The following is a 15,568-nucleotide window of genomic DNA, read 5'->3' as shown; positions in this document are numbered from 1 at the left end:
GTGCACTTAGAAACCAGTCGCTCCGGTCAGTGTCTAAGGCTGTAGGCTATATAAGGCTATACACACTTATGTGGGAGTAAATCCCATTTGACTCAATGAAGCTTACTTCTGAGTATACATGTATAGGAGTGCACTTCACTTTAAAGATCTGACCTTGTAAACCTAACATTTGTAAGAAAACTGAGGTAGGTCCTTAATAGATCAGTGTTACAGATGGAAGACCTGTAAGAGACTGGCTTGGTCAAGGCCATCCAGCCACTTCATGGCTGCATATAGAGATTTCACAGGTCCCCCACCAGAATTCTGTCTATTAGACAACATTGGCTTGAGTTAAGTTGGCACTGCATTTGCTTTACATTAATTTCAAAAATTGTTTAAGAGGGAACATAAGGTATTTGGGAACAACTTTGTTTTCTGACAAAGAGGAGTAGTTTCAGTGGTTTAAAAAGGTTTAGACCAGAGGTGGACTGAACAATTGGTGGTCTGAGGTCCATACAGTATCTGTACCTCTATTCCATGTTTTATGGACCACCCACCCAGCTGTGATATAAAAGAGAAATGCAGGAGAAGGCGATCAGATTCCAGACATACACCCACTACTTCTGCTGATGTGATTTTTATGGACCTTCATGAAATTTAATTGCACGCCCTTGGCATATGCCAGAATTCAGAAAATGAAGTTAAATTTAGACAAGAGTCCTATTATGTTTGATAATAGGAGGCTGTTTTCCTTGTGGCTACAACATGAAATATATTTTAGTAAAGCTCCACAGGCCTTAATTTGTCTTGAACCTTGGCAAGTTTTTACAGTCTCCAAATAAGTCTGCATGGCTTCATCCAGCATGCAGTCCTGAAGAGGATCAAGCCTCTGTAACTTTCCATGATTATTGTCCTACATTTAAGTCTTTAGAACAGGAAGAAATTGTTATAAAAGGCACTGTCATGGAATGGTTAATAAACTGCACAAGGCGGCTGGGCTGGAAGGAGAGAGGAAGATAAGTTAATAGTCACTTCTAGATCAAAGTCTGATGGTACTTCCCCACCCTGCATACTTGTCATTAATACCAAGCCTGGAGGGAGATGGTCAGCTGGAGGTAATTAAATGGAGAAACAAATATCAGGACTGGACTGTTCTGGCAAAAGTATCTGTGTTTAAATGAACTGAGGGAGAGAGCAGGACAGAGTTTGGGATGCCTTGTTTGTTTGCTTTTTTAAAATAGTCAAACTGTAAAAAGAGGGTGAGGTTTGACCCTGCACAGGATGTGTAGGCTGTCACAAAAAATAAAAAATAAGAAAGCTACCTGCTAGGAAAGGGATTGGTTGGAAAATGGAACAAATTAGGTTACAGTTCTCTGAGGGAGTGAAAAGTCCATGGCCACCCAAAAGAACAATGCTCTGCTTAACCTTGGGTGTGTACTTGGAAGGGACAGCTAAGTCCATGGCCACCCAGGCTTCCTACATTGTCCAGAGGACATCAGTGAGATCCTCCCTGCCCTTGGGGATGGCAGCTGAGAATGCACACCCACACATCATGCCCTTCCTATCCCCTGCTGGGGGGTTGAATCACTTTTCACAACATGCAATCCATAGTCCCCTAAGATGCCACTCCTAAAGTATGATGTTCATAGTTTAGGTGCATGATGGCCTAGGTCTATATTCTTGGGAGCACTCTATTCTGGGGGACCAGAATCACCAGCAGCCATTCCAGGCTATGCAGAGGGAAAAGAGACAGAAAGCAAGGCCATTTCACCAGCCCTGCTGAGAAAGCTTCTCCTCCCTCAACTGATGTGATTAGCCGCCATTCCAGTGGGCTGTATAGGTGGAGATGAGAGGGGGAAGTAGAGCAATTCCACCAGCCCTGCTGAAAGATTACTCCCCCCCCCCTTTCCTTCCCATCCCTTTTTCCTTGTGTGTTGTGTCTTTTTAGATTGTAAGCCTGTTGGAAGGGACTCTCGTTTTACTTGATTACAGATAAACTGCTCCGGAAGCCTTTTTGGCTGAAGAGTGGGATAAAAATAATTAAATTAATTAAAAAAAATAAGTGTATTTTGTGATGAAAACTTTACTGTCAGGCTCCATACTACAATTGGTTCCACATCTGTACAAGTGCTCAGAGCCACACCAGCTGTAATGTAGAAATCTGTGATCACAATCGCCCACTTTTTTCCTCCAGCTAATGAAGAGTTCTATGCAATTTCTTTGACAATTGGGGAAACAGCACTAGGGGAGCAGGTTTTCAAAACTTTCTTCCTGAATTGTTTTTCCAATCTAAATCATCCCTCGTTCACCCAAAATTGTTGTTAGCTGTGGGAGATCCTGTTCAGGGATTTCCTGCGTCACAATCAATTTGACTCTGAAACATTGCTTTAATACAGATGTGTAGAGTTGCATATTACATAATCAAAGAGCAAGATACATATTGTATATCGTTGTATATTGCATGTATTTTGTGGAATATCTCTGTTTCTTACCATTTGGGATAGTTTTTCTGTTCTTTATTAGTGAAAATATGGACAGACTTCCATACTTGGTTAAAGGTAGTGCTGCCTGGGATATGATAAAATTGCCCTGGAGACCACATTGGTCCATGAGCTGCCAGTATGCAACCTGTGTTAGATTATACTAGAACTAACTTATGTACTGTCTAATGCCCTGATAGAACTTTCTGTGAAGCAAGGCTTTTCTGAGACTGGAGAACGGAGAGACAGAAAAGTGTATGGATATGGAATCATTCCCCCAAGCTGAGTCCAACATTTCAGTGAAAAAGCAGGGAAAGGAAAGCTACAAGTCAATCTTGCTTCATCTTTTCTCTGCAATTTGGCCTCAACTGACTTTTTTTTAGCTAGTGCACCACCTAACATTAATATCTGGCTTTGCTAATATAAGGACTGTTGTGTTTCTCAGCATGTTTGCTCTGTGCCAACTTAGAAACCTGTGTGTTACATCTAAGGCAAGATGCAGATCAGAGTTACAGCTAGACTGTGATTTCAGAAATGTAGATCAACCATTTCTGCTCCTCTCTCCCAAACTGCATTGCTAGGTGTAACCTGATACCTGCAACACCTATCACTGGCAAATTCATTCAGTCTGCAATTTCCATTTTGAGACTGACTCTATCTATATTGGCCATCACATCTGCCCAAATGGTTGGGCTTTTCTGTTTTTTAGCCCACCCCGTTTTTTGCACCAACTAGCCTGATGAGTAGTTCTGGAGAACTCAAAAGCTTGCATGTTTTTGTGGAGTTTTGGCTGCTCCTAATAAGGGTCTTGCCCAACTGTGAATTTTTTTCCCTCATGGACCACACAGCTGTCTTTGCTTTTTTGTTGTTTTAATCTGCCTCAAGTGTTACACCTGAAGTGGACCTCTTACATTACACCATTTATAAGAAATCTAAGTTACAGAACACATTTCAGGCTCACAGATCTAACCATGGGTGAGAGACTCCAAAGTCCCACTTTACACATTATAAGAGAAGTGTGAAAAATACTGGACCTTGCTCATCAGAAATAGAATGGATGGGCCAAAAGTTGGCCATACTGTATTTAAAGCCTTTAGCATTTTGCTGTTCCTACAAAAATAGTCATCCAGCTCAAGCTTGAAGATGAGGGGGGACCCTATAGGTCTTTTCTCTATATTGTATTTCAAGTTATTTATTTAAATGTTATCTCAATTAAAATCACTGTATTTATTTTTACAGGTCTTGTGGGTTTTGTGCCAGAGTTCTTTCCTAAGCTGTTTTGGAATTAGTTCCTCCATCTACATTTTAGTGCTGCTTCTACACATTTAAATCTTTTCAGTATATTTGACATGCCCCCTTTTAATTAAATATGATCAGTTTAAAGCTGCCTTGGATGAGCCAGCAAAATGCTATTTTTGTTTTGCTGGCATTGTGCTACTAGTAGCTAATAGTTACTGAGAAGCTACTTTATATTGCTGTTTCTCAGCTGCTAACACAGTTCCCCAAAGCAGTGTTTGCTATAAATTCCCACCTCAGGGGAATATACAAAAGAGATACTGTACATTGCATTCCAGGGTGGTACTGAGCAGTCAGCCCAACTTGAACTCCATGTGCAGCCTGAACTCCATCATCACAGTGGGACTTACATGACTCAGTCCAGCGAGGTAGGGCTAGTTTATATTGGCAGCAGTGTAAAGCAGAAATGTTTCAACTTTCCTGTCCTACTGTGGCTGAGCTTAACAAAGTGTGGGCCATATAACTGTTGATTCAAGTGTTTAAGCCACTCTGGACTGCTTCTAAAATACAGTATGTGTAATGTATGTACTTCTTAGGGTGTTAACACTTCAAAAGGAATATTTAAACTCCAGTTGCACAAAAGCACATGTAAATACCTTCACACGCAGGACTTCCATAGATACACCACAATAGAGTTCAAATTGAATGCATAATTGGGATAGGGAGGACGGATAGACATATTTTGGCCTTCTAGCCTCCCAATCCCAAAAGCATGGGCTCCAGTCCAAAGCTCTGCGGGTGCGTCAATGAACTCACAATGCTTCCATGTTATTATGCCAAGGATACTATAGTCTCAAAATGAGCCTGCAGCAGATAAGCCATTTGTTTCAGAGTCATCTTATTAACGTCATTTCAACAGCAGATTAAGTGATTTGTGGCTTTAGACTACAAATATGGGTAGAGATTTGGTTAAAATGTCAAAAAAAAAATGAGTTAGGTAGTTTGAGTTCACAACTGACGTTTATTAAAATAATTTGTAGATTCTGTCAAACTGAATAGGCTTTTCCAAAATCTAAAATAATATTTCTGTAGGGTTTAATATTTCTAATTTTAATCACTCTCCTAAATAGTAAATATTATGCCATGGTATGTGTTTGTAGGACCAAATATAACAATTCCTGAAGAAACAGGAGAAGTACGGCAGAGATGTATGATTTCTTTGTTGACCCCATTGCCATGGAGTAGGGTTTCAAACGAGAGGTAGCCATGCTCAATCAGATTCATTCTGAGTTTTCTGCCAACATCGCTCTAGTTGACGCCCCACTCATTTCATTGCCTGCAGCACCCTGGAAAACCTTCCCCACCATCATTGCATCTGCTCAGAACTGCCCAGCGGAGCTTTTTTGGGTGGTCAGAGGCCTGTTACGCTCTGGTCCGCAAGAAGAAAAGGTGGACTGCTCAATAGCCAGCTGTGACCAATGTGTGATACTTTGGAGTTGGAGATATAATCAATCATATCCATGATGACTTGGAAGACATAGTTGACACAGATCCAGTGGATGTAACTTGGGGTCCTGTTTGTGCAGTTACAATGGATACTTTTCAAATTGTACAGCCCAAGGATGTGGACCGAATCCTTGCAGAAGCAAGGCTACTACTTATGTGCTGGACCCTTGCCCTTCCTGGCTTATAAAAGCAGCCGGGAGGAACAGGACTGGCTGAGTGGGTAAGGGCAGTGGTGACAAGGTGTGATTCTGTCTTGACTAAAAGAAGCAGTGGCAAGACCTTTATAATAACAACAACAACCCCTCCCTGAACCCCACTGTGTTGGATAATTTCCAGCTGGTCTCCAATATTCCATTCTTGGGCAAGGTACTGGAATGTGTGGTGGCTTCTCAGCTCCTGGGATTTCTGGATGAGATGAATTATCCAGATTCTGGCTTCAGGCCTGGTTATAGGACAGAGACTGCTTTGGTCACCTTGGTGCATGATCTATGTTGGGAACTGGACAGGGGGAGCGTGTCCCTGTTAGTTCTGTTGAACCTTTCAGCAGCTTCAAATACCATTGACCATGGTATCCTTCTGAGGCAACTTATATGGGACCGAGAGGTACTGTTATATGGTGACTCTGGTCCTTCTTGGAGAGGCGATCTCAGAAAGTGTTGCTGTGGGATTCCTGTTTGATGCCATGGTGATTGGCCTGTGGTGGACTAAGGGTTCCATCTTATTTCCCCATGCTATTTAACATATACATGAACCCACTGGGAGAGATTGTCTAGAGTTTTGGGATTTAGTGTCACCAGTACCCAACTCCGTCTCTCCTTTCCACCTATATTCAAGGAAGTTGTTCTGGTTCTCAGTCGGTGCCTGATATTGGTAATGGACTGGATAAGGACAAAGTGAAGCTTTAATCCAGGCAAGACAGAAGTGCTTTTGGTCAGTTGAAAGGCAGATCAGGGAATAGGGATTCAACCTGTGCTGGATGGGGTTACACTCCTCCTGAAGACTCAGGCTCGCAGTTTGGGTGTACTCTTGGACTCGGGCCTGAACTTGGCTTCTCAGATCTCAGCAGTGGCCAGCAGTGCATTTGCACAGCTGAGGCTAGTATACCACCTGCACCTGTTCCTAGAGATGTCTGATCTGGCCACAGTAACACATATCTTAGTTACATCCTGTTTTGACTACTGTAATGTGCTCTAGATGGGGCTGCCTTTGAAAACTGTTCAGAAACTTCAGCTGGTCCAGAATGCTGTGGCCAGACTGTTGACCAGAGCTGGTTACAGGGAGCATGCACCTGCCTTGTTACAGCAGCTTCACAGCTACCAGTCTGTTTCTGGGCAGAATTCAGAGTGCTGGTTATGGCCTATAAAGCCCTATACAGCTTGGGACCAGACTACCTGAAAGAACGCCTTCTCCCATATAAGCCTGCCCGGTCCTTAAGATCTTCTGGAGAGGCCTTTTTTCGATACCACTGCCATCAGAGGTGTGTTTAGTGGCAATGTGAGAGAGGGCCTTCTTGGTGGCCACTCCCAGGCTGTGGAACTCCTTCCCAAGGCAGGGAGCCCGCAAAGACTGCTTTATTCAAGAAGGCCTTTGGCCTATAAGTGTTGGGTTGAGTGCTGTTTTTATTCTGTAATGGTTATGTTGTTACTGTATTGTAATGTGTTTTATTCTTTTAACTTATTTTAAATTGTTTTTGTAGGTGTCAGGGTGGACACTGAGCCCATAGAATCCCAGAGTAGTTCTGATTCTGAGGAAGAGCAGCCGCTCCTGGGAGAGGAGCACGCTCATCCTTCCCAGGGCCAACAGCTGACAGAGATTCCTCCCACCGGCATTCCTAGCATAGATAGCAGTCCCGGGAGTGAGAAAGCGCGGGAAGCAGACTTGCTGGACGCGCGACGCCGACGCAGGGAGCGGCGCCAAATGGAGGGCGCGGAAAGGAGGCATAGTGCCTGGTTGGCGCACAAACAATGGTTGCGCCCAGAGGATCCAAGGGAAAAGGGGAGGGACTCTCCCTAGCCCATAAGTTCAGGGTCTGCCAGTGATTCTCCTTCAAACGGGGACCAACTGTTCCAACTTAGGGCATAGGTACTCTGCTGCTTATATCTAGTTGCTAACAGTAGAGTTGTTAAGTTGTAAAAGAGGAATAAAGTTTTGTAAAGAATCCCTTTGTCTGTGTCTGGACTTGGCTACTGGATTAGACTGAGAGAGGCCTCCAAGGAGCCCTTGACAGTAGGCTGCCTTGAGGGCCATTTTTGGTAGAAAGACAGGGTATAAATAATAAAAATCAATAAATACTTTCATAGCCCTACCTGGAGATACCAGAGATTGATCCTGGGACCTTTTGCAGGCAAAGCATGTGCTCTACCACTGTGCTGCGGCCACCCTTCCATCTTTCCCACCAACATATGACCGGAACATTTGGCGGGAACTCAAAAAAGGGCCTTCTCAGTTGCTGTTCCCAGGCTCTGGAACTTTTTGGACCTTCAGCTGGCAGACAAAATATATTTTTATTTAATCCTTTGGCCCATATGCTGACTTTTAAATTTGTTGACGTTGGTTTTGACTTGTAGTTTTTATTGATGTTTTACCAGTCTTGTTTTTTCATTTTTTTTACTTTGCATTTTATTGTGGGTGTTTTGTATTTCATTATACTCTATTGTATTTATATTGTTGTTGTTGTTAGCTGCGTTGAGCACCATTTGGTGGGAAAGTGGGGTACTAATTCAAAAATAAACAATGTGCCATAGTTAGGTGAATTAATAATTGGACAAACATTCCTGTGATCCCAAAGTACATGCAGAGGAGGTTGCCCCCTGTGTCTCTGTATGATTTACTGATTTGGCTTTTCCTCTTTTCAATCAGCCTCCACTGAGAATCAGTAGTTCCAACACATCTCTGCATTGAGAGTGATTGGTCCATTCTGTCCCTCCGAATATAGAGATGCAGCAGCATTACTAACCCTCAGAGGAGGCTACCCCACCAGGTCGCTGCATGAGTCACTCCTCTGAGGCTCCCTCCTTCCTAGGCATGCCCAGAGCAGTGACTCACACCAACAAAAATGCAGGTGAGGCTTTACTGAGGGTGGATGGGTTTCACTCTTACACACTCTAAAATAAACCTTTTCATGTGTAAGAGTGAAGATACTGGCTTCACTGGCTGCCTGTTTGTTTCCAAGCACAATTCAATACACTACTTGGGATCCAGGTATCTGAGGGGCTGCTTCTCTGAGGTGAATCTGGCCACCTGTTAAGGTAAACTATTGGGGCCCTTCCCTGGGTGCCTCAACCTTCAGAGCTTAGGCAAGTTACAGCCAGAGAAAGGCCTTTTGTGGTATGCTTCTTAGGGAAGACTCCCAACGGAGGGTTACTTGGTGGTCACCTTTGTCTTGACTTTTTAAAAATTCACCTAGGCCTTTTAAAATATTGCTTGAACTGGTTGAAAGGCGTTTTTTTCTGCTCTGCTGTTTTAATTATATTTGATTGTTTTATGTTGATTGTTTTATGATCCTGTAAGCCACCCTGAAGGCAGTAGCACAGAAAGGTGGAATGTAAGTCTGAATAAAATTAAAATAGAATAGTGCGCCTTCAATTTTAATTAAGCTAACAAGTGCAGTTGTGACTCATCCAAGGTTTGGGGAACACTGGTCTAAAGGGGCTGATGGTAAGATGCAGGAGGTGAAAGAGCAGGATTCTCTCAGCACCCTGGGGCCAGGGCTCACTATATAAGGGTCAGCTTACGCATTCAGCTGAATCAAGTGGTAACATTTTTCCCGGGGCCACTTCAGGTTGCAGGTTTGAATGCTGACCCACCACAAATAATATCCCTAAATAATAGCATTTGGGATGGTGGTAGTTCAGTGACAGAGCACATGCCTTCCATGCTCAAGGTCCCTGGTTCAACCCACAGCATCTCCAGCTAACCCTGGAAAAGACTCCCACGTCAGCCGTACTGAGCTAGATGGACCAATGGGCCAACAGTATAAGGCATCTTCCTATGTTCCTACCATCTCAGGGAGAAGGCAAAACAGAACACTACACAGGGCTATTTTTGTAATTTACCCATTTTAATGATTTGCTTCATATTTTGCCAAAGGACGAAAGCTCTGTGCGGAATCTTTTTGCATCCTGTAATGCTACAGGTTAGCGGACAAGGAATCCTCATTTTCATATTAAGCTGTTGATAATACGCCAAACTTGCGTTTTCTCCATGGCAGATTGTCAAAATAGTGGATAATTCACAATTAATCATGCCATTTATAATTAATGTGCAACTTTAACCTTGAGCAGCATTACACTGTCACCCTACATACTCAATAGAATTCTGCCTCTGCAATTAGATTTTCTTCTATGGTCATAGCAGTGTTGCTAGATATCTGTATTGAATGAAACTAAAAATTTAGTAATGCAGTGCTGAATTATGAAACACGTGTATGATTACACAGAAATATATTACGCAAAGTCCTTCAGAATTATTTCCAAGGACACATAGGATTACAGCCACAGACTTATGCTTCCACATATTTTCAAACTAGGTGATACATTACATGGGCGACTTGCCTATGCTTTAAAAAACAAACAAAATGTAGTTGTGCCGGGGGTGGGGGTGGACAATTTGGATCAGAACTGTGACAAGTGTGTGTGTGTGTGTGGAGGGGATTAACTCTTTCAACCTGCACTGGAGTCTTGACAAAAATGGCCTTCTCCATGAAGATGCTTCAGCTCCCGCTGTCCCAGAGCATGATGCTGCCATTGTTAGAGCCAGCTGCTGTGAACCTGAGGGTGGTAAAAGGCAAAGGCAGATTGGGAGCATGGCAAAGGCGTTATATAGCAAGCAAGAGCAATTTTTCCCCTTTGGCCAGAAGAGTGGTTGTGATCCCAGCACCCTGCCAGGGCCTCCTCCTCTCCCCACTGTGTTTCTCTGAGCAGTGCTGGGCGGCTGGGTGTAGCCACCATTTAAATTTCCCAGAATCCCCTGAGCAATGCTACACTGGTGATGCTGTAGGAAATCCAAATGATGTATACACAGAACTGCCTGGCACTGCTTGGAGTGCTGCTCCTATCATCACCAAATAAGCCTACCACGACCCGTTAATGGATTAAGGGGGCCACCGGAGGGCACTTTGCCCAGGGAACCTTCAAACATGGACCTGGCCCTGGGCCAGAGGTAGGTGGTGGTGCACAATATGAATACCTAGTTGACATCCCATGTTTTCTGATACCACTCCTTGGAAAATCACTGATGATATTTTGCCTTCCATGACCTGCAGGAAATCTTAGTTTGCACATATGTGCACTTAGAGTTGTTCAGACTCAAGGCCCATCATTGAGGCTCCTAAATGAACGGGGTGGATGCTTCTTGCAATCTAGTGCACCTGCCTGCTGATGCATCTTCATGGAAACAAAGTGCCTATGTTCTATCTCCCTTCCACCAGCGCTCCCATGTATAATAATAATGATAATGATGATGATGATGTTTTAAGTGTTTAAATTGCAGTTGTTCTAGAATAGGTACAAGCAGATCCATTGTATGATTAAACATTCTATCAATCGTTGTTAGGGTATATGCTTTTTTAAAGAAACTTGTTAGGGCCTGTTAACCCAGTGGTGCAGTTAGGTAATTTTGACTCTGTGTCCTTCCTTCTGTTTCCTTTATGGAAAGAAGATGTGGAGCATTGGGAGGTGCATTCCAGGTGCATCATGAAGGTTGTCTTTTTGCTGTCCTTCTTTGGATTTCAGTTTGAACTCACTTGACAGAGTTTATAACCAAACTGAAGGGTCCTGAAAAGGTGCTCTTGAGTACAATCCACCAGGCACAGGTTTGTGAAAAACCTATGCATTGAAGTGAATGGAATTTGAGCAAGAGCAGGTACGATTTTGCTCAAATCCCATTCATTTGAAAGAGCTTCTTGGCAGGGATCTGCTGTCAAGGTTCCCCTGTTGCCTACTGAATAGTCCAATAGCCAAAATCAACACTCAGACAAAAGGGCTGCTTTCCAAGGCTTTAATTCCATTTATCCTAATGAGGCATACAGATGCTAATTGCTTGAGATTCAGAGAAACTACAAAGGACCAGCCATCTAGGGGTTCTAAGGGTTAGGATGTCAGTTGATCTCCGTTTGGAAAAAGAGCGGCAATTCTCTGAATTTAAGTGGCGGGACGGGATTGAACGAACGCAGCAAAATGCTGCCTTAATGTGAAGGGGCGAGCCTGTGTCCGAAAGTGCCCTGGGTGGACCCAGCCCTTGACCAGGTCACTGCCAGGTCACAGAAACACGCAGACGATTTAATGCAGGGGACCAGGCACACCGGTGGCGGAAGCGCTCAGGAGCCACTTTAAGGAAAAAGGACTCACCAAAAGGACTTTCAGAAAATGTGCCTTTTCCAGTGGGAAGTGGCAGAGCGGCTGCGGATTTGTGACAGTGTCAGCTGCCATGAACAACCCTGATGTGCTCTCCCTCTGCATTAAATCAACGGTGTAGAGTGCCTCCTGGAAGGGTTTCTGTTAGACTTTACCACTTGTCTGTCTGAGTTCCTTGTTAAATCTTAAATACACTGAAGTTTTATTATTAATAATTCTGGTGTGTCTCCTGCACTGAATTGCAGAATGCCCAACAGCTGTTTGAGCTACTGGTTTGAGCCTCACTCCAAACTGCAATAATGCACATTTGATTAATATGCTAGTGAAGTGTCTCTCCCCACCTCCTCTAAGCATGTGTTTGGTTTTTAAGGGTTATATATCTCATGGATGTAAACTTTTAAATAATAACTTATTTCATGTGTTACCAGTTTTATGAAATGTGTTGTTTAATCCAAAGAAGCCTGTCCAGTAAAAAAAAACCCTCCAAAGAGCTCTGGCTATTGAGCAGTATAGAAATGGAATGAATGAATGAATGAATGAATGAATAAATAATACATTTTGGACCCTGACCTTAATGGTCTTAGGGGGAGCGGGAGCTCTTTAGATGGTAATGTGTATTACTTCACATGAATACTTCACAGATGAGAGCCAGTGTGGTGTAGTGGCTAGAGTGTTGGACTGGGAGCTGGGAGATCCAGGTTCTAGTCCCCACTCGGCCATGGAAGCTCACTGGGTGACTCTGGGCCAGTCACAGACTCTCAGCCCAACCCACCTCACAGGGTTGTTGTTGTGAGGATAAAATGGAGGAGGAGGAGGATTATGTATGCCGCCTTGGGTTCCTTGAGGAGGAAAAAAGGAGGGATATAAATGTAATAAATAAACGTCACTGACTTCAAAATGAGGTGGGATGGCTCATTCTGTTGCATTTGGTGGGGTGTGGGTGCTCGTTCTGTCAAGTGGGGACTTGGATATGTGCTCCAAGGTCCTGCCCTGATGGCACCACTGGCTGGTTCCAGCACCTGGCATCCTTGAGCAATTGCCAGGGCCCACTACTGGTGGGTGGGCCTAGCTACCATTCAAGTGTCCTACAGTTAACCACCCTGCATCAGGACAGGCAATTGCAGAGTAAATGGACAAAATGTAGAACAGGTGAAATAAGAGTTTTTACTGCAATGTATAACTGGTGGGACAGGACAGCGGAAAGTCAGGCAGTGTTAGGAGTTCCTGTGTTGCTGGGCATCGTCATTCAGACGCACATGTGAACATGCATGTGTATACCTGTAACAGGATTAAGGGGACCTTTACCATACATGTGGTGCGCACACAGCAGGTTTATGCTCTATGCTCTACCAAAGTGGGGAATAGCTACTCCTAAAATGGGGAAATTAACTCAAACAGTTATCAAAGTCCAAAAGCATTGACTTTATTTTTACAGATGTTGTTCTTAATGCACAGATGCACACACATTACAAAAGAGAAAAAAGGCTTGGTTAGTATACCAAGCCCCTAGCCCATGGACCAGTATACTAGTTCTAATAAACCTTACATAAATATAGAGGAAGGCAAAGATTGGGGAGGTCAGCATTTGCCAAATATGGAGTGTAGAGTGGTGCTACGGAAATGGCAACGCAGGGGCCGTATGGTCACAGGAAGCCTGGATGCTGGTGACAAGAGTGAGCTGTAGGGGCAGAAGTGGATTAAATATATATATGTCGTTATAATTACCTGGCTTCAGAATGAGGGGAACCTAAAAGACCTCATTTCTTGGTTGCTGCAGGCACAGACTGTCCTCCAGTTTCTCAGCTTTAATTCCAAATTAACAATGGGGTGAAGGCCTCAAGCTGCCGAGACACTGACCACTAGGTTCTGCAGGAAGAGCCAACAGTTGATAGATCCAAAGTTGGTTCTGATGAAACTGGTACTCATGACAAGCATGAGACCAAATGGAGGCTTAACCATTATTGTGCACTACAGAGCTGCCACGTTTTAGTTTAAAATTAGAAATTCGGTGGAAAGACTTGAAAAAGAAGCTTCTCCTTAGAATTCCCCATAATCTATAGAATGGTTATACTCGAAACCTTTGGTAGAAGTTTCCCAGTGATCTAGGCTTACTGCTTGACCACCACAATCCTTAGACTAAAAATGGACAACATGCATAGGTCTCAGACCCCTGCAAGGCACCAAAAATGGGTGTAGGGAGCTCACAGGTTGTGCTGCATTATAAGTGAAACCTGGGTTTGGACTCAATGGGTGCTTTACGAACGGGTAAAGCTTTCTCTCTGAGTGTACAAGGCAAACCTCTCTCTAGGCAAACAAAGCAACAAAGGTGATTCAATAGGAAAGCAAGGGACTCTTGCCTTGGAAATACAGGATAGACAGTATAGTGGAGAAACGAATCAAGCTAGGAAAGGATCACGACGAGAAACTATCTTGGAAGCCCCGGGTTGTTTTTTGAGCTGAGAGAGACCCACCAGTATGAGGAATGTCCAAAGAAAAAGACCTGCTGCCCAAACTCCAAGGCAATTATAGGGTTCAAAACAAAGGGGACAAAGGATGTGATGGCTCAGAGGCTGGACCCAGGATGGATCAAAACAAAGAGAACAATGGTTTGGCTCTGGCAAATGAAACAGCTCGAGGGGGGGCGGGGTTGATGGCCCTAGATTGATTAAAAGATTTATTAAAACTGTACCCTGTATAGTTAATAGAAAACTATATAGGGCAAGAGCAGTACAGTAGAAAATAGTTAACTGATGGTGTACAAAACAAAAGGTATTAGGAGGGTCACCCAGGTGTATCTGAACCTGTTGATCTGTGCAGGAGATGGGGACACTTCAGGATTGGACATTATTTCCCACCAATTATTTAATTTGTCCAATCCAGAGTGTGGATTGGAAAATTAAATAATTGGTGGGAAATAATGTACCCTTATTAAATGTACCCTTATAGATTCACTGACTGGACATTGGCATGGCAATTAGGCAGACATTTGGATGTTTCTGTAGTTACAGGGAGCAACTCCCTTTAATTTAATCAATTGCAGAAGCACATACACAATCACTCATTCTGTAGTGACCACCTAGAATCTTACTCGCATTACTGGCAATTTCCCATCCTGCTTCTTCGAGAACAAAAGGATTCTTGGGTCAAGTTATCGGGGTCAGTGAAATACACAGCACAACATAAAAATGTCCAGAGAACCAGCCTGTCTGAGTGTTTCTGGAACTGCTGGGATCTGTGGACAACCACTGAACTACAGGTGTCAGCTTCTCAATGAAGTACTCTCAGGCCCTGGACTGACTCTGCCCACCCACGCTGGCCATTGGATCCTCGTGGACAGGAGGCAGTATAAGAGAGCTTCCTGTTCCATTTGAGCCTTGCTTGAGCAACAAGTTCTTCCTAAGCTCCGTCATGTTCCTGTATCCTTGGTTGGTCTTTGGGCCTGACTTCTGGCTTGATTCTCAGTCTCGCCTCCTAGTTTGTCCTCTGGCTCTGAATTGTTTTTCAGTCCTGAATACTGACTTGCTCCTGGCTCACTTCAGACTGTCACCAGTGGCCCAACCCTAGTAGACAATGAAACTTGGTGTGCATGCAGAAGTATTACGAATACAAAGAATATTCATGTTTTCATCAGTGAAACGTTGGACCCTGAAGTCAGATTTCTCCAGGAAGTAATAGAAGCTTGATAAATTACTTCAGGGTGCAATCCTATTCACACTTACATGGGAGTAAACCCCACTGAACACAATGAGGCTTACTTCCCGCTAAGTATGCATAGGTAGTGCTGTAACTTTCTATTTATTTTTAAGTGTCAGACATCGCTAGGCAAAATAATATTCCTAGTAAAAAATGTAATTTCCCTCCTAAATAGGAAGCCTAGTCAACGTTAAAGCTGTATTTAAACATACTTATGGAAAGATGGTAAACTGTCAGAACAGAGGAAATTCAAAAGTAGTCTTGGAAATGTAACTTTAATAGTGATATAATTCATGCCATTATATCTGTTTGACACAATTT

This window comes from Heloderma suspectum, chromosome 2 (genome assembly GCF_057233095.1).
Source record: "Heloderma suspectum isolate Gila_16-S chromosome 2, 16-S_ref, whole genome shotgun sequence".
Classification (NCBI taxonomy): Eukaryota; Metazoa; Chordata; class Lepidosauria; order Squamata; family Helodermatidae; genus Heloderma; species Heloderma suspectum.
This window is presented reverse-complemented; position numbering follows the sequence as displayed.